The 26,589-nt window shown below is 38.2% G+C and overlaps 1 long non-coding RNA gene across 4 annotated transcripts in view; it reads left to right on the top strand.

Annotated features, from left to right (window-relative positions):
- LOC139076245 (uncharacterized) overlaps positions 1-19,122 on the top strand; it is an 81,830-nt gene extending 62,708 nt beyond the window's left edge. For 2 of the 4 annotated variants that reach the window (XR_011527639.1, XR_011527637.1), the window contains exons 2-3: positions 8,063-8,230; positions 17,128-17,883. This is a non-coding gene — a long non-coding RNA (uncharacterized lncRNA). Of the gene's footprint in view, positions 1-8,062; positions 8,231-17,127; positions 17,884-18,953 lie in introns of those variants that run through there. The other 2 variants (XR_011527638.1, XR_011527640.1) reach the window with 2 other exon arrangements.
- Positions 19,123-26,589: the final 7,467 nt, after the last annotated feature.

Below are 26,589 nucleotides of genomic sequence, written 5' to 3'. Positions count from 1 at the left end.
TATGCAAATTATGTGACTAGGAAGATTTGCTTCTTGCTGGAATTGTTTTAAGACAGATCTTCCGTTTCCACAGCACTATGACACTTCCCTGTATACTGTTAGGAAACACTAATCTAGTGGCAATATCTTGGAGTCCTGTCTAACCACATCATATTCCACATTGTACGTGTTTAAAAAATAATACTTTCAAAAAAGATTAAAGGGATGAAAAATGTGTGTGTTTCCATATGCAGAATCTATGTACATATTTTTTCTATTTTAATTTAAATGACAACTTGCTGCTCCCTTTTCCTGAAACACTTTTAACCAGATATTTTCATTGCTGGCTCCTTCCCATAATTCATTCAGGTCTATGTTCCTAAAATGTCACCACTTCAGGGAGGTCTTCCTCAATCACCCCAAAATACTGCCTCTCTTTCTGTCACTTTATTCTCTCATCTTTCCTAACACTTATCAAAATTTATAAATGATTTTGTTTAATTATTTATTTGTTTATTGTTTCTCATCCCCAACAAATCTTAAGCTCTGTGTGAAAATGAACTTTATATATCTTATTCATTAAGGCATTTCTAGTACTTTGAATTGTGTCTAGCACATGATATATGCTCAATAAACATTTTAAAAATATGATTAATGAATATTTGCTGAGTGGCTAAAAATGTATAAAGTCATTGAAAAATAAAAAAACTGATAAAAGCTATATTTCAATATTTGAGGATGGGTCAAGAAGTTGGGCATACAGTAACCACAAATATTATGAGTTTGGAATCTGAGGATACTAGCTTTAAATTTTATTAATAGATCTGCTAATATCAGGAAAAGTAATAAAGAATCATATATGTGTATATGTATATAACAAATTTTAAATGTTACCCATGTATTATATATTAATACATCAGCTAATATCAGGAAAAGTAATAGAGAATCAAATCTCCATATTTGCATCTATCTATATAACAAATTTTTAAATGGTATCCATATATTATATATAAATATTAACTATTATGTTTAATAGTTAAAGAATATATATATATAGTAATTACTGCTTGAAGCTTATCTCAAGTATTTCATTATTTCAATGTCTCAAAAGAATTATGTAGTTTTAAGTTGAGGTTAGTAAGAACACATAATTTGGAGAGTAAGCCAAGATCAATGGGGACACGTGATGGAAACCTCATTCCGAATAGTTTAAGTGAAAATAGATTTTATCTACTCGTGTGTCTACAAAATCCACTGATGGACTTCATGCATGGTTAGACCTAGGACTGAAAATGAAGCTGTTAGTTTTCTCACTTTCTTTGTCTCTCTCTTTCTCCTAATCTCTTTTTGCTTTACTCTTAATGGACTTATTCACAGGCAGACTCTTTCTACATAGTTTTAAAACACTTAATCTCTTGATAGAAGAAGTAGCAGTCACGTTGCAAAGGGCGTGCACACAGGGAGGGGAGGGTTAGTGAGGACAACTTGTCACAGTTTAGTGACAGCCTAGGGTAAGTCTTAGCTTAGCTTACATCATTCTCGTAAGGAGCTTTCTCAGAGCAAATAAGGAGTACCTTCTACCTAAGTGTTCTTGCTAATATCTTTGTGAGGACTCTGATTGTTAGGGTTTTTCACTGGCTATCTCTGAATCAATTACTGTAACCATGGAAACAGTCACTCTTTTGGAAAGTTCTAGGTCAGGTTTCACCCCTAGAACTGAAGGGTGGGTCAGCTGCACCTAAATCATAAGGACAGAGAATGAGAAGCAAGTAAGCCTCAAGAGGCGTGCAATACCAATAGCACTCAGAAGTTTCTACAGACTGAGACAGAGATTCTGGACGTATTTGAAATCTTTTGTTGTATTTCTTTTATTTTTCCCTTGTACTTCTTAATAGGGAAACATCACTTTATAGCTTAAGTCTAATTTTGAGCCCTGGTTCCAAAATGTAAGTAGTGCGTAATTTGAGTAAAATAGGGGTACACCTGCTTTGACTGAAGCACAATATTTTGACAAACTCCAAATTTAAAGGCTCTGCTTTTTTTAAAAAATAAAAATGTAAATGTGTGTTTGTGCATGCATGTACATGTGTTGACCAAATAACAAACATATCAACCTATTTGACTATTTTTCCCATCCCGCTGTTATGTATCGCGCTGTGTCTATCATGAGGGGCAGGATGAGTTAAAGTCAATTATGTTTTGTATCTTATTCGATAATCTCATAAAATGATGAAAGTTTAAGGGCTTGTGAAACACTGAAAGGAAAGGGAGCTTGGAATGTTTCTATATTCTTGGGAATGGGGACAGATTTTGTAAGCCTGGGAGGTAGTGTTCTAAGTGGTTGAGAGCAACTTCTGGATATTGCACACATCTGGGAAGAAACCCAAGAAATTCTTAGTAGTTATGAAACATTCGTCAAGTCCTTTACTGTCTCTAAGCATTAATTTCCTCACCTGTAAAATGGATACACAAATAATGCCTAACTCATTGGGTTTCTGTGAAGATAAATAAGTTACTCTATGTACCTCTGAGTTTACTGCATGGCCTCTAAGAAGTCATTTGCCATTTGTGGTATATTTTGAAACTTTCCCAAGTTTCTCTCTTCATATAATTATTTTGAGTTAAATCATTTGCCCTGAGAAAACTATGAGTTGGAAGATAAATATGTAACCAAAGTTAGGCCACATTCCAGTAGTCATTAAAAGGTTAACTGACATTACTTTTCAGTTTCCTAGAAGAAAGCATGGCCATAGGCCATAAGTATATGAAAAGTGCATTTGTGTGAGGAGAAGATGAAAAGAGGCTTTCAACGGGGAATATCTACGGAAAGCAGGTCTGGAATGAGCTCACACACTGGGGAGCCCTGATTTCTGGAGGCAACTTGGAGGGCAGAGAAGATGTGCTTTCCAAAGATGACCACAAAAGCATCTCTAGTTCCACAAGTCCTTTCATGATGCAGTACTCCCACCTCAAGAGGTGTAGTCTAACTTGTCCCTCGTCGTCTTAATCTGGGCTGGCCTTGGTGACTTGTTTGGCCAGTAGAAAGTCAACAAAACGGACATTCTGTAACTTCCAATGCTGTCGCAAGGAGTCTTTCAGCTTCCACCAGATCTCTTGGAGAGGTCACTCTTGGGATGTTGCCTCTGGGAACCCAGCTGCCATTCTGTGCAAAGCCCAAACAACACAGAGAGGGCGAGAGTTAGGTGCTCCGCTCCACAGTCCAGTTGAGCTCCCAGCTGACAGCCAGCATTAATTCCCCTGTGAGTGAGTCATTGGGATGTCCTGCTAGTGTAGACTTCAGATAACTGCTGCCCCAGCTGAACTCTGCCTGGAACTACATATAAGACTGCAAGTGAGTTGGATCCAATAAGCCCACAGAATCATGAGAGATAATAGTACACCACCGCTTTAAGCCACCAAACTGTGGTGTGGTTTGTTATGCAACCATAGATAACGAGAAAATCAAGATTGGGAGGATAGAAAAAGAAAGAGCAAGCACAGAAGTACCTAAGAAAATTACCTCACAGGAATTGGAGGAGGGTAAACACCAGTGTCTTCTCAGTTTACTTTACAGCTTTGCCCAGACCTGCCCTAATAGTACCTGGAAGACAGTTACAGACATCTTCAACTGCTTGGACTACCACTTTTACACATGACTTAATAGGAACTTTGACTGCGTAATCTACATAAATCTATCAAGATTTGCAAAGCTAGATTAAATTAAGAAATGTAGAGCTAGATTTTTTTCTCCTTAATTCTCTAAGGGATCTTGGGAGGTCAATTGAATTGTACCTCACTTTTCTTATATGCAGATTCCCTTTTTATCTGTGTTTTTGGTTTCCAAGAATCTGCATTATAAGATTACATAGAGAATCAAAAAAATTCATGAATAAGCAAACCACATGAAAATTTAGATTTCCCTCGAACATCCTTTAACTTCCATCTTGCTTTAACAGTGGACTCTCGTTAGCCTTATTCTGCGACTTCCCCTCTCCTTGTGGCCTGGCCTGCCTCTATTATTCAATGTTTACAAGGCCAATATATTGCAGATTTATTGCCAGATGAAATTCAAGCTTTGCCAAAGACACAGGATTCCAGGGAGACCCTGAAAGAGTTATTAGGGAAATACTTAAATCTCTCTTGAGGCCATTGGCAAATGAGCGGCTAACATGGGAGAAGAGGACAAAGTGAACAAGGATGAGGACAGGATAGGTATTTCAAAGAGAATGATTTAAAAATCAAGGGTTTAAGAGAGATCTTTGCAAAAATTGATAAAGCACATACATATTTGCAAAAATAATCCTCTTTATTATCATACAGAAAAAAATAAAATGTTTTGCGCAGAATACGGTATCATGAAATAGTACAAGTTTGTCAGTGAATCATACCAAGAAGAAAATACTGTTCTTTGTCTTTCCTAAGAATTGAACCATGTTTGCCATTGTAAACTAAGTGTAGTTAAATGTTAGATTATATTTTTGAACCATGTTTGCCATTGTAAACTAAGTGTAGTTAAATGTTAGATTATATTTTATCACATTTTTACAATTTTGGTTTCATTTTTCAAGGTAAAGTTCTAGTCAAAATCTTTTCCTTTATTTTTAAAAATGAAATTGTAGTGCCAATTTAATGTTGATTTATTTTAAGTGCCTTTTCTCCCTATATTAAACATATTAATTATCCCCATACGAGGAAGTAAAATAATATTTAGCCTCCCAGATAAGTGAGAAATAATTTATTTGATAATGGTTTTCGTTGTCAAGTTAATGGAAGATACTTTCTTAAGTAACTCAGAGCTTGCAAGCCATGGGAAATAGGCTTTAATATAATAAGCTCAGGTATTAGTTTACATGAAATAGTAAACCTTAAGATAATGGAAAATATAAATTTGTCTTGGGGAAGGATGGATTCAAAGGAAATTTTAGATTTGATTTTAGATATTATAAGAGAATACTAAATACAGCCCAGTATGGAAAATCCCACTGTCTTTCTACCCTTCATTCATCCATCCAGGCGACCAGCACTTCCTCCACCATTTTTTGAGGAACAAACAAAGAACCCTGAGACTTTGAGGCAGCGTCCCTCTCCTGTCCGAGATGGAGGCGATAAACCAGTGCCATTTAATGCCTGTGCAAGACCTCAGAGGAATTGATGGTGACTGATCACAAGGTTGTTGCTTCAGGGAGAGAGGAAAAGAGAGGAGGGGGTCGTCAGAGGGGAGGTTACTAAAACCAGCATGTGGTAGTTCAAGGAGAAACAGAATAATTCCTACATTGGCTGCCACAGCAAGATTAGTGCTCTTTAGAGTTCCTGGGTAGTTTCAGAATTATTCTTGGATGTTTTATAAAGGAGTGTTAGTCTTAAGGAAGAGTATCCAAAAGACGCTCCCCAAAGGAACCTTTATAGAGAGAGCTTAATGTAAGATCAATGGGATTTTAGAAACAGTGAGAGGTGGTATCCTATGATGAAACAAATACAATATTGGGTATCCATACCTCCATATCCTTTTAAGGAAAAGATCCTGTTTAGATAAAACAAAGAGAGTGGAGTACAGAAGTGCTTTCAAGTGATTTTTAGCCACAAAATGCTTCTCTCGTTGCTTTCCTTCCCCTCTCCCCCCCTCCTTTCCTATCCCCTACACTCCCTCTTTCTCAGACTCTCTCTCTTTCTCTGAAAGCTTACAAGACAGGCCAATATATAAAACATATACAAGCAGACAGCTGTAGTTGGAGCAAGGGTCCCAGTACCAGAGTCAATGTATCCATTCTCTACTTTCCCTCTCACTGTTGGCATCTGTGGTTCTTCCATGGGACCCCAAGAGCTGAACTGTAGGTAATTTGAAACCACTGGACTACTTTCAGTGTTCTATCAGTGTAGAATCCACAATTCTATCAATCAGATTATTTACTATGGCGTTGTGTGGTCATATTTTATAGTGTCTGTCCATATCACAGTGCTGGCCTTTCTCTTAGAATTTCTTCCTGTGATGGGCCATAATAGTCATGTTTGTACTACGTGGCTCTTCAATGTTTGTTGTTATCAACTGAATGAGAAGCTACAACTGGCATAAGAAAATCCAATCAGGTTTAGCTTGTAGGAACATGTAGCATCGATCAAAGATGTTACTTTGATCTGAACTGGTCAACTGAGTGGAGATATCAAATGAGCTGTGATGTGGACATTTTTGACCCTGGGAAATTCCAAAAGCTGGAGAGAAGGAGGAAGGGAGAGAGAGAGAGAGTACCATGAAAATGGAGAGACAAGGAGATTTCGTTACTGCCTAAGTTCTTAATGGCTTTTGAATTCCTGTTCCATTTCTTTACTAGTCCTGAGTGCCTTGGGTTCTGTGATATTTTCTTGTATGTTTTATATACAAAACACATATATAGATATAGATATAGATATAAATTTTTCTTCTAATAGAAATAAATTTCTTTTACTTGAAACCAAAGGAACTGTAGTGGACATGCAGGCTTAAGTGAAAGAATAGAGCCCACAGAAATTAGTCTGAAGCATTTGTTAAACATTTCAGTATGTATAGAGAACATTTTTTTTTTTGAGGAAGACCAGTCCTGCGCTAACGTCTGCCACCAATCCTCCTCTTTTTGCTGAGGAAGGCTGGCCCTGAGCTAACATCCGTGCCCATCTTCCTCTACTTTATACGTGGGACGCCTACCACAGCATGGCTTGACAAGCGGTGCCATGTCTGCACCTGGGATCCGAACTGGCCAACCCCGGGCCACCAAAGTGGCATGTGCACACTTAACCACTTCGTGACCAGGCCAGCCCTAGAGAACTTTTAAAATTGCCCATCCGTTGACTTACGTATTTTCTACTTCCAAGGGTATTCCTTAAATGAATGCACAGAGAATACAAATATTAGTGCAGAGATAAGTTCACAGAGCATTATTTATAACAATAAAAATGAAAATAAGTTAAACATCCAATAGTAGACTAATAGTTAATAAAGAATGGCAGTCATGTAATGAGCAATTGTGTAACCATTTCAAATGTTTTCTAAGAATGCTTAATATAGGCTGTCACGTCACAGCTCCAGGAGGTGTGTCAGAGTCGATGTAAATGATGTCCTTTATAATTGGGCAGTGCCCCGCCTACACTTGTGTACACAGTACCCTGCTTTAAGGGCATATTAAACATTGAACCAGGTTTGACACTGTATTCCTGTTAAATAAAGTAGTATTCACACGAAACTGTATCTTTGGTCTAATTCCAAATAAATGATTTACAGATTTCAGTGAATACACATAGTATTCATTTAGAAAGACTATAGAGATATATGTCAAATTGTAATAAATTATCTCTGGGTGTTGGAATTATAAGTACATATGGTTGGAATCATAAAAATGATGCTTCTAATTTTAATACTCCTATCTACTGGTCTGTTAAAATAAACATCAAATACTGGGTTCATACACAACAAAATCTTCCATTGTACCCCATACCTGGTGTGCTCAGGTACCACCTTCATGGCAATTCGGTGGCTATGCTTCATTTTAAAACTCAGTTCTTAATTTTTCTTGTATTATTCAATACTATTTGAAGAATCTTCTTTATTTATGAATTCTTGAACTGGGCACTATTCTCTAATAAGAATCTGACCAGACTTGAATATACTGAGAAAAAACCCCCAAGTTTACTACAGTCAATGCTTCTGTTGACGTAATGTAATACTTATTTCACAAATTTCTAAACTAGAGAGAAGACAAGATTCTCCAGGGATTTTTCCAAATCAATAATAGGCTTTGATTTTTCTGGACTATAAATGGCTTTAACCTCTAGATGTACTGATTTTCCCATTTGCAAACTGATGATATGCAAGCTTGCCTAAATGGCCTCCGGTGATGTGGTAAAGATTGGTGTAACTTAGACTAATAGAAAATCGTAGACGCAACTGTGGCATAAATAGGGAGATAAATCTGTGAAATGCTTTAATACCTTTACAGAAAGGGGCATTTTAAAGGGATATGGAGACACTCAATTAAATACCGGCAAGAGAAAAGTCTCATTATGGGGAAAAACAAACTTGGCTCACACGTTGAATACATGTATGTCTTCTCCTCAGCACAATATAATTTCCCAGTAAGTTTCAAAGGAAGACTCCAAGTAACCTTCTATCTGAGAACCTGGACTGTGTGCCAGCACGTCACTGCCTCCTACACCTGCTCCGTATGATCCCTGATAAGGTCCGTGGTCTGGGGCCAGCCAGTCCGTTAGAACACAACGCTAACAAGTGAGTGCTCACAGGCTGGGTCCACATCCAAATGTCGTGCCAACCTTAAAGGAATGCGTTCCCATTGCTAATTTGGTCTTTCACCTTCAAGATAAATGCTCAGTCAAGGGAATAATAACCGTCAATTATTGAGCTCCAGCCCTATGTTCCCACTCATGATTTCAGTGCACCACACACATTATTTCTAATACTCAGAAAGTAGATTTAAGTAGGTTTTCTTATCTCTATTATACAGAAGAGGAAACTGAGGCACAGAGACTTTAAATGACTTGCCCAGGGCCACTTAGTTAGTTGGGGTCGACCTAGCACTCAGACTCAAGTTTTTGAAGCAGAAATTGCTGTCTTCATACTATGTTTTGAGGATTCCTTCCTTTTACTAGGATTATCAGAATGAGACCCTCTGTGTTAATGAAAACCAGGGTCCTATCTAGAAAACAACCCATAGGTGGCCAATAGCTTTATCTCTATTTGTGGACAATATATTATAGCATATTTTAATATACCATATAATATTCATTTACAATAGTTTTGATGATTTATTATTTTTCAAGTGTTTTGTATTAGTAATCTATTGCTGTATAAAAATTACTCCAAAACACAGCAGCTTAAAACAACAAACATTTATAATCTCTTAGTTCCTGTACATCAGAAATCCAAGTATGGCTTAGCTGGCTGCCTCTGACTCAAGGTCTCATGTGGTTGCAGCCAGCTGTCAGCTTGAGGCAGTGGTCCTATCTGAAGGCTCAGTTGGTCTGGGGATTAGGGCGAAGATCAGCTTCCAATCTTACTCATGTGGTCCCCCCAGGTGGGCCTCAAGTCACGCAGCTCATTCCACACAGGGTAAATGAGTCAAGAAAGAGCACGAAAGACCAAAAATGCAATCTGTTATAACTTCATCTGGGAACTGAGACCCCATCTTTTCTGCTGTGTTCTGTTCTTTAAAGGTGAATCAATAAGTCCAGTTTATACTTAACAGGAGGAGATTTCATCTTACATTAGAAGATGAGGCTTGTTGGAGACTAGCTACCTATCACATGATTTATCATTATTGATCTGAAAATAGAGGATTATGACATATATTTGCAAGTTTTCTACAACTCTGGAAGTTTTAGTCAGGACTCTAGCATCAACTAACAGAATGTCAACTAAATCTGGATTAAACAAAAATAGGAAATATATTGACTCGAGTAACTCAAAAGTCACGCATGAGTCCAGCTTCTGACAGACTGCATCAAGTGTTCAACTGTTAGCAGAGTTCTGTCTGTCTCTCCTCTCCCTAGCCTCACTTTCCTCTATGTGGCTTCATTTTCTGGCAGGCTCACTCCACACTGTATAAAGATTAATTCTGGCAATCCCAGGGGAACAGCATCTATAGTGGCCACTATCTCTTTGTAGAGAGTTCCAACAAAGGCTTTCATTGGGTCGCATGCTCATTTCTGGACAGAAAGATAAAGTTTTCTGAATGGTTGGGAGTACGGCCTGTGCCATCCCTTGGATGGGGGCATGGTTACTTTTACATGAATCATATGAGCCAAGTGTTGTAGTGAGTTTGGTTCCAAGAAGAAAAAGGTTACAGAAAGAAGAGGTCATATTATGGGAAGACAAAAGTGAAAAACATATAAATAAGTAAATAAAACCAATCACAATGTTGTGGGCTGAATCATGGCCCCTCAAAATTTATGCATTAAAACCTCAACACCCAGATGACTGTATTTGGAGATAAGGTCTTTTTGGAGGCCATTAAGGTAAAATGAGGTCAAAAGAATGGGGTCCTAATCCCATAGGGTCCTAAAATTATAGCCCGTTGGCCTTGATGATTTCTGAGAATATTTTCCTGATTTGTTCAATATTGTATTAGTTTTCTGGGACTGCCATAACAAATTGCCACAAACTAGATGACCTAAAACAATAGAAATTTATTCCCTCACAGTTCAGGAGGCCGGAAGTTCGAAGTCAAGGTGTTGGTGGAGTTGGTTTCCTCTCAAGTCACTGGGAGAATCTGTCCATGGCTCTCTCCTAGCTGTGGGTGACCTCATCTTAACTCATTACATTTTACAAAGACCCTATTTCAAAATGAGGTCATATTTTGTGGTTCGAGGTGGACATGAATTTTAAGGGGACGTTATTGAACCCACAACAAATACGCATAGAATCCTTCTCTTCATTTACACCTTAAGACTTTTAAACAAGTCAAATCATCTCCTACATCCTACAAAAACAACAACCACAAACAGCACTATTCACAGCTAGGTAACTGCAAACAACCTAGTAAATTAGGCTGAATACCAGTTATAGGAAATTCCTTGGTGGGGAAGAAAAGATCTTTTTCAATAAAATTATCTACATCGAGTTCAAATGTAAGCCTCAAAGATTCCTTAACTTAGTGTAATTTCCAATAATACCAGAAAATAAATCTTCATTAACTTTATTGAATTTTTATAAAATCTACCATATGATACAAAAAAGTTCTTTAAAAATTGTAACTAAGTATACTGGTTTTCTAGGGCTGCTGTGTCAGATTGACACAGAGTAGGTGGCTTCAAACAATGGAAATTTATTCCCTCACAGTTCTGGAGGCTTGGAGTCCGAAATCAGGGCGTCAGCAGGGCCATGCTCTCTTTGAAGGCTCCGGGGGAGGGTCCTTCCTTGCCTCTTCCTAGCTGCCAGTGCTTGCTGGCAATCCTTCGCATGCCTTGGGTTGGAGACGTGTCACTCCAGTCTATGCCTTTGTCATCACATGGCATTGTCCCTGTGTTTTCATCTGGTGTTCTCTCTCTGTGTCGGTACCCAAATTCCCCTCATTTTATGGGGACACCAGTCACTGGATTAGGGCCCACTTTAACCCAGGATGAGCTCATTTTAACGTGATTAGATCTGCAAAGACCCTATATCTAAACAAGATCACATGCACGGGTACTGAGGTAGGGCTCCAATATATTTTATTGGGGAACACAATTCAACCCACAGTACCAGGTCTTGGGGTTCTTTGAAAACATTGCTTTAAAAATGGGAAGATCTTTCTTCCAGCTTCAGTATTTCCTTTCTTGGTTCCTATGAATAAACAAGAATAATTTATAAAAGGAAAGTTAAAAACATCGTAATTTGGTTAGGACTCCCACTGTGCTAATCCAGTATTTCATGAATAAATCTGACATTATCATGGGTTTCTTGTTAGAAATGTACTGTCTACATAAACTGTTAAAATTTATTTACTTACTTTTTAATTCATACTTACCAAATGATCTTTTCTTCTACTAATGCACAGTCTGTAACTTGGATGAGGTGTTACATGCTTAATCTCACTCCACTGTGCTGAAGAAACCTGTTTAAACAAATCACAAAGCTGTGACACAGGACAGAGCACTGAGGCGAAAACATTCTTAGCTTCTTCCATTTAAAGTCACATTGGTATTTACAAATGCAGGCAGACTGCAGGTTGCCTCAAGTGTTTAGATCATCATTCTCCCACAAACTTTCTAGGTCATATTCCAGATAAGAGCTCTGAAATTCCAGCTTTCACAGTGGCATTGCACCTGCATATGGAATTCTCTGCCTGCCCTGGTTTGGCAGCTGATCTGGAATGGAGAATCCACGTATTATAACTTTTCTTTCAGCAAGACCAATAGTTTCTGACAATATTTCTCCCAGCTCTGCAAAGTCGGGTTAAATTTTCAACATGTTAAATTATTTTTATTTTTTCATTTAAAATATCTAGAGCAGATTTTAAAATTTTTGTATAAAAATGGAACAAGTAGATATTCCATAATGGAATGTCTTTCTCATATTCTCTTATTTCCCCACTCTCTTAGCTTGAGTGCCCTGGAAAACAGAGTCTGAACCATAACATATGCACTAATGCTCTTTGGTGGGTTGGATGGCTCTGTGAAAAGGCAAAGAGAGTGGAGGAAAAAGGGAAATGAGGCGGGAAGGGAGCGGAAATGAATCCAGCTGTCTGTGATTTCACAAGAAAATGCAGTCAGTTGTCTGGTCACATGGGATATCTCTGCACAAGCTTCATGAATCATTACATGTGAGAGTACCTCTTAGGTGGGGATGGGGTTGGGGTAGAAGCAAGAGTGATTCATCTGATGGCTCTGCTGTCTCTCACTGGTCCAGTCCACCCCAGGGGCCATGGACTCACCCACACTCCTGGCTTGTATTCCCTAACTCTTTCACACAGCAGCCCAAGAAGCCACAGCCTCCACAGCTCTGACCTGGCCATGGTTAGGGATGATGGTCTTTGCTTGCCAGTTTGGGGGCTTCTCTATCTGTAGTGATCATGGCAGTAGTCAGACTTTATCACCCCCAAAATTGTGTGAGTCGAACGTAGGCTGCTCAGGCCAAGAACAAGGACAGGTAGTTGAGGTCTGGAGGGCAGAAGTCAGAGGAGCCTGTTGGCGGCACATAAGTGGGTGTGGTGAGCTGAGAGATGAAGTTGTGAAAGAATCACTGGCTTTATAGCAGGGCTGAGATTCAAAGGGCATTTGTTCCAAATGTGACTTTAAAGACATGAGAAGATCTTTCCATTTTCAGTTAAGAGGGAGTGATAGGGACAGAATTTACCCTCCCATCTGAAACAATTCCCAAAAAGGGGCAAAGTACATAAAACAACAGTTTTCAAGACACTAGATATCAGACAATGAAGGATAGCAACATTTACGAAACAAGAAACGAAAGAGATGAGCCCAATAAATGCTGCCACTTGCTCCCTTAAGAGTTTCCAGGTAAAAAGAGAGACACCCAGTAGGAGCCCAGTAGACTCCCTGTGGGAGGAAATGGAGCTGAGTGTGGGTAGACTGGGGTAGCTAGAGTTTGCAGGACTGATTGTCAGAAAGAAGAGAGCCACAGAGAGAGAAAGCTCCAGAAACCTAGCAAAGACACTCCTTGTGTATGCAGCTTAGTACTGACTAACACACGCATGCAAGGAGAGTATCCCAGACTGGGGAAAGAGCCCCCGAGAGTATTAGTAGTAACAGTGCCTAGCACTCATGCAGGACTAGGAGTAATGCCTGTTACCACCAGCCAAAGTGGAAAACTTCATAATTCAAAGGGCATTGGGTAGAGTATATGAAAGACACTTGGCTGAATAGTGGGAATATTTATTTGGTCTCGACTAAGTGCTGCTTTGATCCTGCCTAATACTATAAAAGCAAGATCCAAAAGGAACAGACTGTTTGCAAGTAACTTGACTGCATCCTGGAACAAAGCATGAGAATATTTATATGAAAACACAACTATCCAGAATTCAATAAAGTTCACAATGACTGGCAATAAACAAAAACAAAAGTATTATAGACTTGCAAAGAGGTAAGAAAATATGAGCCACATTGAGGAGAAAAAGCAATAAAATGAGATCCATCTTTGCAAACAAGGACATTAATACTGTTATTATAACTATATTACACACGTTCAGTAAGTTAAGTAGAGACATGGAAGATATAAGAACCACCCAATCGGACTTCTCAATATAAAACGCTGATGTGTGAGATGAAAAATACTCTGGGTGAGATTAAGCAAATTAGAAATGGTGGAAGGAAATATTAGAGAACCTGAACACAGAGCAATAGAAACTATCCAAAATGAAACACCAAGATAAAAGAGACTGAATATTTTCAGAATTCTCAGATACAAGTTCAGTGGACCCCCAACTATAAGAAACATGAAGAAAACTACAAAGGCATAACTGTTTATCTTTCAAATTTAAAATGTTTAGTGATCATTAAAGCTACTGCTGTCTACACTTGAATCCTCACAGAACCAGTGCAGACCACTGCTCATTTACAAGTTCAATAAGGTATTTTTCAAGTGCCTGCTCTGCGTCACATCCCATGTCAGGCACTGGGGATCCAATGGCGAGCAAGTCAGGTGTGGTCTTCACCTCTTGGAGCTTTCCATCTATTGAGAAAATTATCATTATAATCATGCAAATAATAAAGCACAATTGTGACAAGTGTAGAGAAGGAGAGCTATAAATATTATTGATGATCAGCACAAGTACAATGTCTATATTTTAGAAGAAAATGCATCTATTTCTATTACTTGATTAGAACTACACGTGTCTCCAATTCCAACGACAGTTGCGGATAGAATTTGCACAAGATAATTCTAATGAGCGTGACACTCTGGCATTTAAGCTTTCACTGCTTTTGGTTTCATCTCTGCATTTGTGTCTTCTTTCTCATATAAGTTAATTCAGTTTCTGCCTTTTGTTACTTTTCTACTTTTGAAAATCATGGGGCCGGCCCAGTGGCTCAGCAGTTAAGTTTGCGTGCTTTGCTTTGGTAGCCTGGGGTTCACTGGTTCAGATCCCGGGTGAGGACCTATGTACCGCTTATCAAGCCACGCTGTGGCAGGCATCCCACATATAAAAAAGAGGAAGATGGGCATGGATGTTAGCCCAGGGACAATCTTCCTCAGCGCAAAAAAAAAGAGGATTGGCAGCAGATGTTAGAGCTAATCTTCCTCAAAAAAAAAAAAAAAATCATGGTATCGGTTTATTCAATGTTTATCTTTTTGTCATCTGATTTTGTCTCAGCCAAAATAGATCTCTCGTTTAATTTATTATTGGGGCTTTGGAAAAGAGTCAGATTTTCTGAACTTCATTAAATAACTTCTTCCTTTGCAGACGAGTGCTTCGTAGGAGACTTCGACGTGGGTGTTCAATAAATGCATTTCCCTGTTTGCCAAATAGCCTTCCCTTTCCCCCTTTATGCACGGTCATCTTGGGAAACTCATGAACGATAAATCTCAAAATTTTCTTGAAACTTGAAATTTACGTGTACTACAATGTTCCTACAGGAGCCTGGCTCTCACCTAAATGCTATTTCCAGGGAGAATAATGTTTCCTCTTCACATCACCTCACTATCTTTTTAGCTTTATTTAAAAGGTTTCATGCGCTGCAATTTTCACACCGAAAGGAAGCTTTTAATCTCTTTGTGAGGGTTACTGTGTAAGTAATGACGAACAGAGAAAATTAAAGTTGCCCTGAGAAGTAGATGGTGAACAAGTGACTACGTTGGTGTTTTCTTCCTTTTCTCGTGTCTTGGGACATAGAGAGCATTACAGTCTGAGAGCCGAGAGGATCAAACTCTCAGGGCTCACAGCTCTGACAAAACATTGGCTAAGAAGTTCAAGGCTGGGCTCCATCACCAGCGAGGTGACTCACCAGCTCTCTAGAATACATGAGATTCAGACTGGTGACGGAGCAACATTTCAGTCAACTCCAAGTTGTGTTTGCCGGGGTTGCTTGGGAACTGTTCAGTCTGTCTTTCCACATTTGTGAAATATTTATTCTGTAAATCACAAGATTGTGGCTAGTAACTTTCCATCTCTAGATGGATGCCAAAGCCTCTACACTTCTTATTGCTTAATAATGCCAGGCTGTATAAAATCATGAACCTTAAGATCCTGGGACTTATTTGCTTCTTGTTCATTATTTCTCTGACAGATATCACACCATCTTAGATCCTCATCCCCTTCAACAATTTAAGCATTTAAAAAAAAAATGTTTTTTGAAAGATTGGCACCTGGGCTAACAACTGTTGCCAATCTTCTTCTTCTTTTTTTTTTCCCGCTCTTTCTTCCCAAATCTCCCCAGTACGTAGTTGTATATTTCAGTTATGGGTCCTTCTAGCTGTGGCATGTGGGAGGCCGCCTCAACATGGCCTGAGGAGTGGTGCCATGTCCGCGCCCGGGATCCGAACCAGTGAAGCCCTGGGCCGCCCAAGCTGAGCTCGCAAACTTAACCACTTGGCCACAGGGCCGGCCTCAGCATTTTTGAAATCTACTCTGATCTAAGCACTTTGCCAACCTTTTGGTAAGTAAGATAGGCTCTATTCACTTAAAGAGCCGACAGTTCAGGTCGGTAGAAAGACAGAAAGACGTCATTACAATAAAACACGATGAGTGCTATGTCAAAGGGAAGCCCAGGAAAGCAAAGGATAAAGAAAGACGCATGACGTTTTTCTCTTCTTTAGGCTCACATATGATGAAGTTTAATCCAGTAATGTGCCCATTGATTTTCTTCTCATTCTGAACATGGTCCATGAAACAACATCCTGAGCATGTCCGGAGTCAGCGAGCACCTCCAGCACCTGCTGCTTCAGCTCCCACTGCAGCCTTCACTGGCCATCAGCACATCCCTCTCCTGCCTGTTCTAGTTTAAGTTATCATGGTTCTTATCAGGGCATCACGTGAAAATTAATTAGATGTGACAGACTTGAAATAGAATTTAGTCCTGGGAAAAATGTCTATTTGAGGTTAAAATTTCATATCAAATAAATAGTTGCTAGGTGGCTAGACAGCATGATTCATATTCTGCAAATGATATAGCTGTAAAAATATTAAAAGTTAGATTTTCTGTAAAGTGTTTTCTCATTGTACTTAGTGATGCTAGATTGGGGACTTGCAATTCTGTAGCACAAACTTAAGTCAATTCACACTGACCTTTAAATTCTGCTTTCAGTAAGGAGTTACTGATACCTGAAGTCCCTGCCGAGGACACGGTGGGGTGTGATGCACTGAGATCTGAGGTAGATTTTCCCATAACTTCCATTGTCTTTTCCTGTCCCAAGAATTAGAAATAAAATTCTCTATTAAATGAAAGCCCACAAAATTATTGGAATTGTCTTGTTCTAAAGAGGGCAAGAGCTTAACACAGGTAATAGGAACATCTGTCCGTTTAAACTTTCTTCCTCTTTTCCAACCAGACAGTACGCCCTGCAGGTAGAGACAACCATATCTCTTTGGGCTGGTGACACTTAGTGCTCTGTTCTATACTTGGTAGGCACTCAATAAACGTTCAGAAATGATTATAAAAATATCTGTCACCCCGTCCCCTGGCCCCATAAGATTAACCACAACCCTGCTCAGAACAATCCTAACATGTTATCTTTAGCTTGCAGGAAACCACAAAGAAAGGAAGGACAAGATGGATGAACAAAACCACTCAAAATTGGTTGAACGCACCACGGCAGTCCGACCTGACCTGACAGAGACCCCACAGCTCATTATACGCTCATTGTAATACATAATCATATTATAGAACACACCCACTGACGCCATGACAGTTTACAGCTGCCGTGGAAATGGGAGGATATAACCAAATAAAGAAAGAAAAGAGGCGGCCCCCTTGCTCCCCAGAAAAGCTGGCCAATTTCCAGAAACAACTGTGAATGGTCCTCTCCTTCAACACCTAGACCCCTTATCACAGCCGCTTAATCACCCCAGGAGCTAAGAAGTTGATTTGTGAACTTCGTTTCCACTTCTCCATTCTTTGACCGTTGAATAAAGCTTGTGCTATTGAACTCTCAGGTTCAGTCTTGTTTCAAAGTTGTGCTACTGAACAGAGGAAGAACCGGAAGAGGAAGGGCAAGAGACCCCTCCTTGGATCTCTCCCCAGTTAGGGAGAATTTGGTTGGTAACATAACGAGGATGGAGTTATTCTACTTTTCAATTTACTTAAGCTCTGGGCAGATTTTGGAATAAAAATAAATGTAATATTTCCCCCTGTTTTCCTCTTTGCTCTTTAGGACATTTCCTAAATATGGCTTGCCTATTCAGAGTGACACTGTGCATTATTCTCAAAAGGCATGAATTTTTGAAATCTCTTGAGTCATATTGATTTGGAATAAACATGTCCTTAAAATTCTAATTTAATGTTCTCAGAAAATCTCACTGTTATGGAAGTCACTTTCATATGTTCCTGTGAGAGTCAGGGGAGAGATTTGAATGTATACTTGATTTCTTGCTTCTATTTAATTTTCTGCCCAAGATGTCAAATTCATCTCTCACTTGTGACTTTCATAGGAAGATATGACAGCCCCATGGGCAGAAGGGAAAGGGCTATATTTATAATTGTCAGTATTTTTATAGCAACAAGCTGCTAGATCAACAAAAGATTGAGCCATTTGTATTTTTACAGCTATAATTTAATTTTTTTTAAGAGTAGTATGTAACTTTCTGTATACTCAGCTATCTGGGACTTGGAACCCTTTTGTTGCCTTTGAATAGTCAGCTTATTATAATACTATTTTTTATTTTTTTTCCATGAACGCAGAAAATTTAAAAAAAAATGTGTAGTGACTTTTAAATGACTATAAAAGGAAATGACACTATATGAGAGGTATTGTTAAAATAAAGTTCTAAATGTCAAGGTTCTTAAAGCAGAGGAGAAAATTTACATTAGTTTCCAATTGTACTTTATCAGCAAATTAAAAATTACAAAGAGAGTCTAAAATTAGGACAAGTCTACAAATGAATCAAAATTGCTTTGAAAGTGCCTTCTCTTTGCCAAATGATCAAAATATCTGGTTTTCTTCTGTGTGATATGCCACCTGTTCTATACATCCTTCTTGATTGGTTGAAAATAAAACTGAAAATTCTCTGTTTTCTTCAAGTCCACTTCAGTCATATCTCTTCATTTTGCATTTTATAGTTTCTCATATTCTCCTTTTTAGCAATCAGCTCCTTATCCATCTAGGTGTGCATATCCTTGTGGCAGTCTTTGAGGAACATATACATACATACACACATTATTGTATTAGACTGAATAATGCTATTACAGTAGGTAATCACCCACTCTGCTTCACTATTTTCTTAATAGTCCACAAGAGCAAAAAGAAGACAAGTATTCTTACTGATTGGAAATTACACTAACAATTTCACCAATAGGAGATTAGCAAAGATGAAATCTTATAATTTTTATTAATCTTTCCATTCCAGAGCATGTTTGATTAAACTGGAAGGAGTATTGAAGATAAAATCTGTTTTGTTTGATTATTTTCTATTGCTAATTAATAAACTGTGGAGTTTAAAAAGAAGACAGTGGACTATAAATTGAAACTTGAGCCACATTCCTGACTTTGTATATGACCATGAACTCTCAGCTATACTCAGGTGAGTTATGAGGAAACAGCAAGCTTCTAGAATTTCCTGAAGCTTAAAAGCAATAACCCCTCCAATAGTTTTTCAAAAAAAGGTTGAAATAACATAAAATTGATATGCAAGACTGGATACAATGCCTTATTTCAAACTGCTGCATAGTTAGTGACATTGTTTAATTAAAGCTATGTTTAATTAGAATTTGACTGCTGCCATGAAGACGGGCATTGTTCTCTCAATTGTCACTGAGATCATCTCTTTTGAAGACACTTTTTGAATCTCACCTTCACACCTATCACATGAGAACAAAGAACAAAGAACTTTTATTTCTGTATCTCTCCATTTACAATTATTGAGGAGAAAAGTCAATAAACACATCAAAATACGGTTCTTTGAGATAAGTACCTTAGTATTGTCAGCACAACATAAAATACCAAAGGATTTCTGCAACAAGAACTATAATGGGCATAATTTTTTAAAATTAAGTCACAAAGTAGCAATTATGTCAGTTCAGTTGGGTTGAATAGGAGTAAAGCGTTAAATGTACCAGGTAACATTATGAAACTATATTCTCACATCTAGTCAAAATCATGCAAAAGCATCCATAAAGCTTTTACTCCTAAAATTCCAATAAACAATTTATCTTGTTTTATGTCCTTCTCTCAGGTTCTATTATGACCTTGGGTAGTTTTTCTTGTAATGTATGTTTCATGGTTACTCATTTTGTAATGCATGTCAGTTTTGAGATTCCGCTATATGTATATGCACTCACTCTGCACCCAACCCCTCATTTCCCTTAGTGTAGCATGCACACTACACTAACAGAAGCAAATTTGTTTTCCTTCTGATCTTCTATTCAACACTCTGGACATTTTAAAGTAAGGATTTATCTTCTATAAGACAAGTCATCAGCTGAAATATACAGATATAAATAATCTATTTGTAGACAGGCTAATTATATCAGTCCAAATAAAAAGAAAATTTCTTCATATTTGGAGTTGTCCATTGGCAAATAAATGTAAGAGGCTGGCCAAAATATAATTTAATTCCTTTGGGATTGCTATTTAAGGAAAACAAAACAGAAATGTTCAACTTTAACCAGTTCTCTTATATACTCCTCTCTGAGCACATAAATAAAAACAATTTATCCCACAGGGATAAATTTATGTCCTCCTCCCAACTTCTTCCTCTTTTACTGGGGACAAAATAACTAAGAAACACATTTTTAATATAAATTTTCCAGCATTTCTAAAATGTTACATAAGAAAATTTTTATTAGTATATTAAGAAAAATTCCAACTTGATACAAGATAACCCACATAATAAAAAGTCAGATCTAGAGGGAAAGCCAAAGGTCAAAACACTGGTTCCAAAAATATCTTCTGACTCTGATGCATAGCTTGTATCACACAAATCCTTCAGTCAGAAGCTACTGCAAAATCTTGGTTAAAATTTTTTAGCTTATTTAGGCACTGGAGAGCAAGTAAAGGCAGCCAGATTTGGAGGAACAGAGCCAAAAGAGAAGAGAAACATATTAGGAGGAATTGCTTTTTCCCGTTGAAGCATTTGCCATTTCACAGTGTGGGGCACAGAGTCTAAGCAGAAAGTGTCTGGCTAGATTTTTTGTCAAGCTCTTGAGAGGAGATGATAAAAATGTGATGGCCACCAAGACAGGCCCAAAGGACCCAAAAGACCAAGATCTACAGGAAATGAATCTGTAGACAAGTGAGGCTAACATTCTTGTCCTTGAGGCATTTGTCAAGCATTAAACTGCCAGGGTGTGAGAGACTGAGAAACTAAGAAGAAAGCAGGGGAAAAGGCTAAGGAAAACTTTTAGCAGTCTATCAACACAGGAGGAGCGCAACTTGGGAATTAGAGTCTGTTGAGGACGAGAGGCAATGGTAACACTCCAAATTTTCAGGAATATGGCAAAGTTAAAATATTAAAGCTCTCACAAAGTTTGAAATGTATTCTCAAACTATATCAATCTTTGATTAGACCAAGGGAATCTACTCTTACTCTAATTGCTGGCTAGAATAATTAAATCTTCTCCAAGGAATATAATGTCATCCAGAACTTCTTACCATGGCAGCCTTTTCTATATAGTGTTCACAATTCAACTTAAAAAAAGAGAAGCAAAAAAGCCTACGGGAGAACAGTACCCAATGATCAGATAACAAGAGAAGGAATAAGTGCTAGAAACAGACCCACAGATGATCTAGGTACTGAAATGATAAAATAGAGACTCAAAAATAACCAATTAACGTGTTCAGTAAAATAGATGACAGGATGGAGAATTCCAGAAAGTACGGGAATATACATAAAATGATGGAATGCAAGTTTTATAACGGAAGGATACAATAACTGAAATAGTACTCAGTGAGTAAATTATCAGCAGATTAGATATAAGAAAACAGAAGTGTAGGTCAGGAGAAAATAACCAGACCGAACTGCAAGGAGAAAAGAAAGCTGGAAAATAGAGAAAACAGATGAGGAGGCATAAGGGACATTGGAAATAAGGTAATATCCATGTAGAAGAGAAAGAGAGGGAGGGAGGGAGAAGGGGCTGAGCAGCAGTTGAAGGGATGCTGGCAAAACATTTTCCAAAGCTGAAGAAAGATATCAAGATAGACTTTTAAAAAGCACTACTACTCCCTAAAATCATAAATAGCCAAAAGTATCACATCGAGGCACATTGTAATCAAACCTATGAAAAAATAAAAAGAAGAAGAAATCTTAAAAGCAGTCAGAGTAAAGGAAAAAAACACACTATTTAAGTTTTCAGACAAGCAGTGAAGAACTCTCCTTCTCTCATTTTATCACATTCCTGTAGTGATATATTTCTCTAATTTAACTCATCTTGTGTTCCTTTATCCTAGGAATTTTTTAAAAAATGCAAAACAAGTGCATAGGGCTGGATAATTTAAATGTCAGAATCACGTTTCTTTACAATCAGCTTGAAGACATTTAATTCATTTTCTTCTTTTTAGCATGAATTCTTTTCCCATTTATAATTTTACTTTGGATATTAGAATGTGACTCTTGTTTCCTGATCAACTGGGAATTTTAATCTTTGGGACCAACTCTCCAACTTGATTGTCATCTTCTCATGACTCTTCAGACTTTCTTCCAAACACATCCCCCAGTGACACATCCAACATACAAACCTTGATGTTCTCAAGTTCACAGTGACTATGAAACTCGAATCTTTGTTTTCAAGTCATAGTTCCATTATAAAATATTTATAAGGATGTAGGGAATATTTATTTTACATTTGGGAAGATAGAACTATAATTTTTTAAACTAGGAACATTCTTAAGGAATGATACAGTGGCCCACCATTCTGGTCTCTTTTTAAACCAAATTTGAAAGGGAATAACAAAGAAGAATTGTCATTTCCTTTGGATTTGTATTTTGCTTGTTCTTCATCGAGGCACACTTTCGTCTGAGCAAGAAGGGACAAGATATCCACAATGGTCAATTTGAGGAGAAAGGTTGGTGGGAGAGCAAACAAAAAGGCAATAAAGAAAATAATTTAGAAGTTATCGTAGGAAAAGTAGCAAAGAGGAGGAGAGGTAGATAGGAGAGTTATTCAACAACTGCATAAAAGGAAAAGGTAGATTTAGGTGTTCAGATGCAACAAATATTTTTGAGCCTCTATTATGGGCCTACCTGTGTGCTGTGCATTGAACAAAATGGAAAAGGTCTTTGCTTTTAAAGAACTTTTGTTCTGTTGTGGTATATCAGTTAAGATTAGGTTGTCAGCACTAAAAATGTTTAAAAAGATTTTAAAAATCACATCATTTTTCTCTAACATAAAATAAAAGTGAATATAACCCAGTGCTGGTATGGTGATCCAGGATCACTGTATTCATTCTCCATCTAGATATTTTCTCTACCACCACATAGTAAATGGCTTCCATCCTCCAGGCAATTCAGTGCTAAAACACCTGCTGGGGCACCAACATTCTAGGAGTCTCTTCCCAAACTTCCACTTATAACTCATTGGTCAGGACATCATCACATGGAAACTTCAGCTAAAAGGAAGATTGGGAAATAAAATATTTTTGTCACTGCTCCTAATAACATTGGGTTGTTTGTTCCTAAAGCAGAAGGGGAAAACGGATACTATGTACGGATCCATTCAGTTCTGTCTTGGATAGAAACATGTGAACGTGGTTATTTTAATAAAATATTAGTCAACATCAGATGCAGTGGAATTATAATTAGCCCAGTGTGGTCTTTGTTTATTATTTTATAATTATTTGCTTCTTATGGTCTTCAAACCATGTATATATTTATTCTGATGAGAAAAAATAGAGAGACTAGGGTTCACTGAGAGAGAGTCTGTTTTCTCTTAGCTGACCCTATCTGTCATTGTTCATCTAAATCCACTTTTATTTTGCTCAATTTTCTAAGAACATCCTTTTTTTACGAAACTTGGAAAATTATTTAAACCTTAAATTTGACTCATCTGAAGAACTACTCACAGATGTTGCCTTTGAACATTTACGAGACTAATGACAGCTGCACAATAATCTCATAAGATCATCCACAAGTAAAAACAACAAATTTATGTTCTTAATAGCCTAAGATCCAGAGAGTGGGCCTGAGACACTGTCAACTCAACGCTACTTCCAGTTCCTCCTATTGAGGACATACCTAAACAAATTCCCAAAGCACCTTCAAGATTCATTCCCATTAAAATTCTTTCCTGTGGCTACTTACTGGTAGGAGAATGACTGTGTTTCTGTTTTACATACTAGTTTTGTAAAGTTGAAGTCCATTCCAGTATAATAAGGGGTCTATCGATTCCTCCCCGGCTCCCACTTCCCTCCCCCACACTGTTAGAGAATCAATTAATGGCTAGCCCCTTCTCTGAATCAACCATTCGGTTTCCTGAGAACAGGAGCCTTGCAATTTGCAACATGCTTTCCCAGGTGCTATCTCACTGTGCTCTCACAGCCATCCTAGAAGGTAGAACATTTGCATCATTACCCTCTGTTATAGATATCTCAGGCTCTGAGGGGTGACATGAATTGCTCAGTCACTTGGCCCGTGAATGACAAAATTTGGACTGGGACTGACTTAAAAAAAACGTTTCACTATAATTATTGCCCTTGTTTTATACACATAAAGGATAAACTCTTTTTCAGTAAAGTTATTTTCCTATGTTGCTGATACAAATACAAAGGAAAAAGAAAATTCTTCTGTGTTGCTTCTGACTCTCACACCTCTCTCTCGCTCTTCTTCCCCTCCAGAGCAATGTGTTTTGTGGCTGTCCCTTAATCAATGCCCATTCTTCACCCATCGGTATAAAGGGCGGGAAGGAAATATCAAAACATGCTTTGTAATTGTAGATTCTCTCCTGCTGTGAGGTTCAATGAAAGGAATAAAATTTCAATTAAGCAATTACCTAAAAATGCCACTGAGAGCCCCAGGAGTGCCACTGTTCCTCTCCATGATTTTTGCAGCCCTCATCGACCATATGTTGAATTTCCATTTTTCATGGTTCCCTTTCAGGCAGAAATCTCCACATATTGACGTGTGTAATGGAGGAGCGCCACGTGAGGCTGAGTTCTGCATTTATCCAAGCCAACTTGCTTCGATGTCTGTGACAAGAGGAGAATGGGTACCAGCAAGAGGCCCCACATTTTCGATGCCCTGTCAAAGCCTGCCTGTTCCTGGCCCTGTGATGATATGGAAATGGCTCCCTTCTTATTGTGCATGCCCAGTTCACATGCGGATCAGCCCTTTGAACACCGAGTCCAGTTCTCGCTTTCATTGTTGGTGCTCTTAAACCAGACCCTGTGTAGAGAGCAGATACCCCGGCTTCCAACCGTGTAGACTGACTTAGGAGAGCCCAGGGGAGGAGAGACAGTGAAGCTTGGGAGAGTTAGGTGCCCTTCAAGATACCAATTATGCCAAGTTTGATCATGTTTTCCTGTGTTTTAACTCACTGACTTCTATTTCCAACAAGTCGTGAGCACAAACTATCATTGTGGACACTCAAGGCAGTGGAATTAATCACCACATGTCTCCCCACTGGAATTAATTGGGAGTAATATGTTCTATGGATACTGTTTAGCTTTTTTTTCTTAGTGCCTTTGCCCCAAGATTATAAAGGATATGTTTTTAAAATTCTAGTAGTTCTAAAGGTGATTATAATGCTATAACACTAATGTAATATAATACTAATATTATTAACCAGTATGCTGTATTTCCATTGTGATTTAAATGTTTACATATTGTAACTGTGGTTTTAAGTAATAAGTGTATCGATTTTCTATGTGTCCAATGATATTTGAATAAAGATACAGAAAGTTTCACCAAAAAAGTTTAGTATTTTCTTATCATTCTTCTTTCTTTGCAAAGCTGACCTTGATCTTTAAGATACAGAAACACGTGGAAGCAGTACTGATCTTTTGTATCATTCTTTTGTGAAAGGGATCAAGGATTCTGAAGTAGGAGTACTCTGGAGAAGTTTATTTTTAAACTTTAATACCATTGGAAGTATATTACAGAACTTAAAGTTACAAAGAGGACTGCAGAAAGTCCTTGATTTTAAAGAAACATGAAAAATAAAAAGAAATATTAGTTGAATCTTCTCTAGTCCCTATCCCCAACCTGATCCTGAGGAAGTAAACACAGACCACATCCTCTTTGTGAACAGGATTTTGATGGGTCCCTGGAAGACCAAACCCACAGTCCACACTGTTGCCTTCCAAACTCTAATGGTCTGGCCCATGCCTTCTTAACTTCTCCATCTCCACTCTCTCACCTGAAGTTCCCATCACAACCTTTACTGAAATTTCCTGAATGGCTTTAAGCATCTGAACCATTTTTCATAAATTCTCTCAGCCTACAGTGATCTTCCCCTGTTATGGGTCGAATTGTGTTCCCCAAAAAAGCTATGTTGAAGTTCTAAGCCCCAATACCTCACAAGGTGACCTCATTTTGAAATAAGGTCAGTGTAGATGTAATTAGTTGAGATGAGGTCATACTGGAGCAGGGTGGGCCACTAAGCTAATACGACTGGGGTGCTTGCTCCTAAGAAGATGCCATACGAAGACACAAACTCACTGGGAGAATGCCTTGTGAAGACTGAGGTGATGTATCTACGATTTTCGGCCATCATCAGAAGCCAGGAGAGAGGCATGGCACAGATTCTCCCTCACAGGCCTCAGAAGAAATCCACCTTGTAGACACCTTGATTTTGGACTTCAAGCCTCCAGAAATACGAGAAAATAAATTTCTGTTGTTTCAAGTTACCCAATTTGTGGTATTTTGTTACAGCAGCCCTAGGAAACTAATGCATCCTCCATCTGCAACTGTCAATGTCTGCCTGTTCTCTGGAGCATGGTTTAAATGGAATCGCTATTTTCCCTGATTCCTCACTGAAGCAACTGTTGCCTCCTGTGCCAGGAACCTCTTGCCACTACCTCACATCCTCTCAGCCTACCTTGTTGCTCTAGCC

The sequence above is a fragment of the Equus przewalskii genome, chromosome 15, assembly GCF_037783145.1.
Source record: "Equus przewalskii isolate Varuska chromosome 15, EquPr2, whole genome shotgun sequence".
Taxonomy (NCBI): Eukaryota; Metazoa; Chordata; class Mammalia; order Perissodactyla; family Equidae; genus Equus; species Equus przewalskii.
Note: the sequence above shows the minus strand (reverse complement) of the source record. Positions and strands in the feature narration are given on the sequence as shown.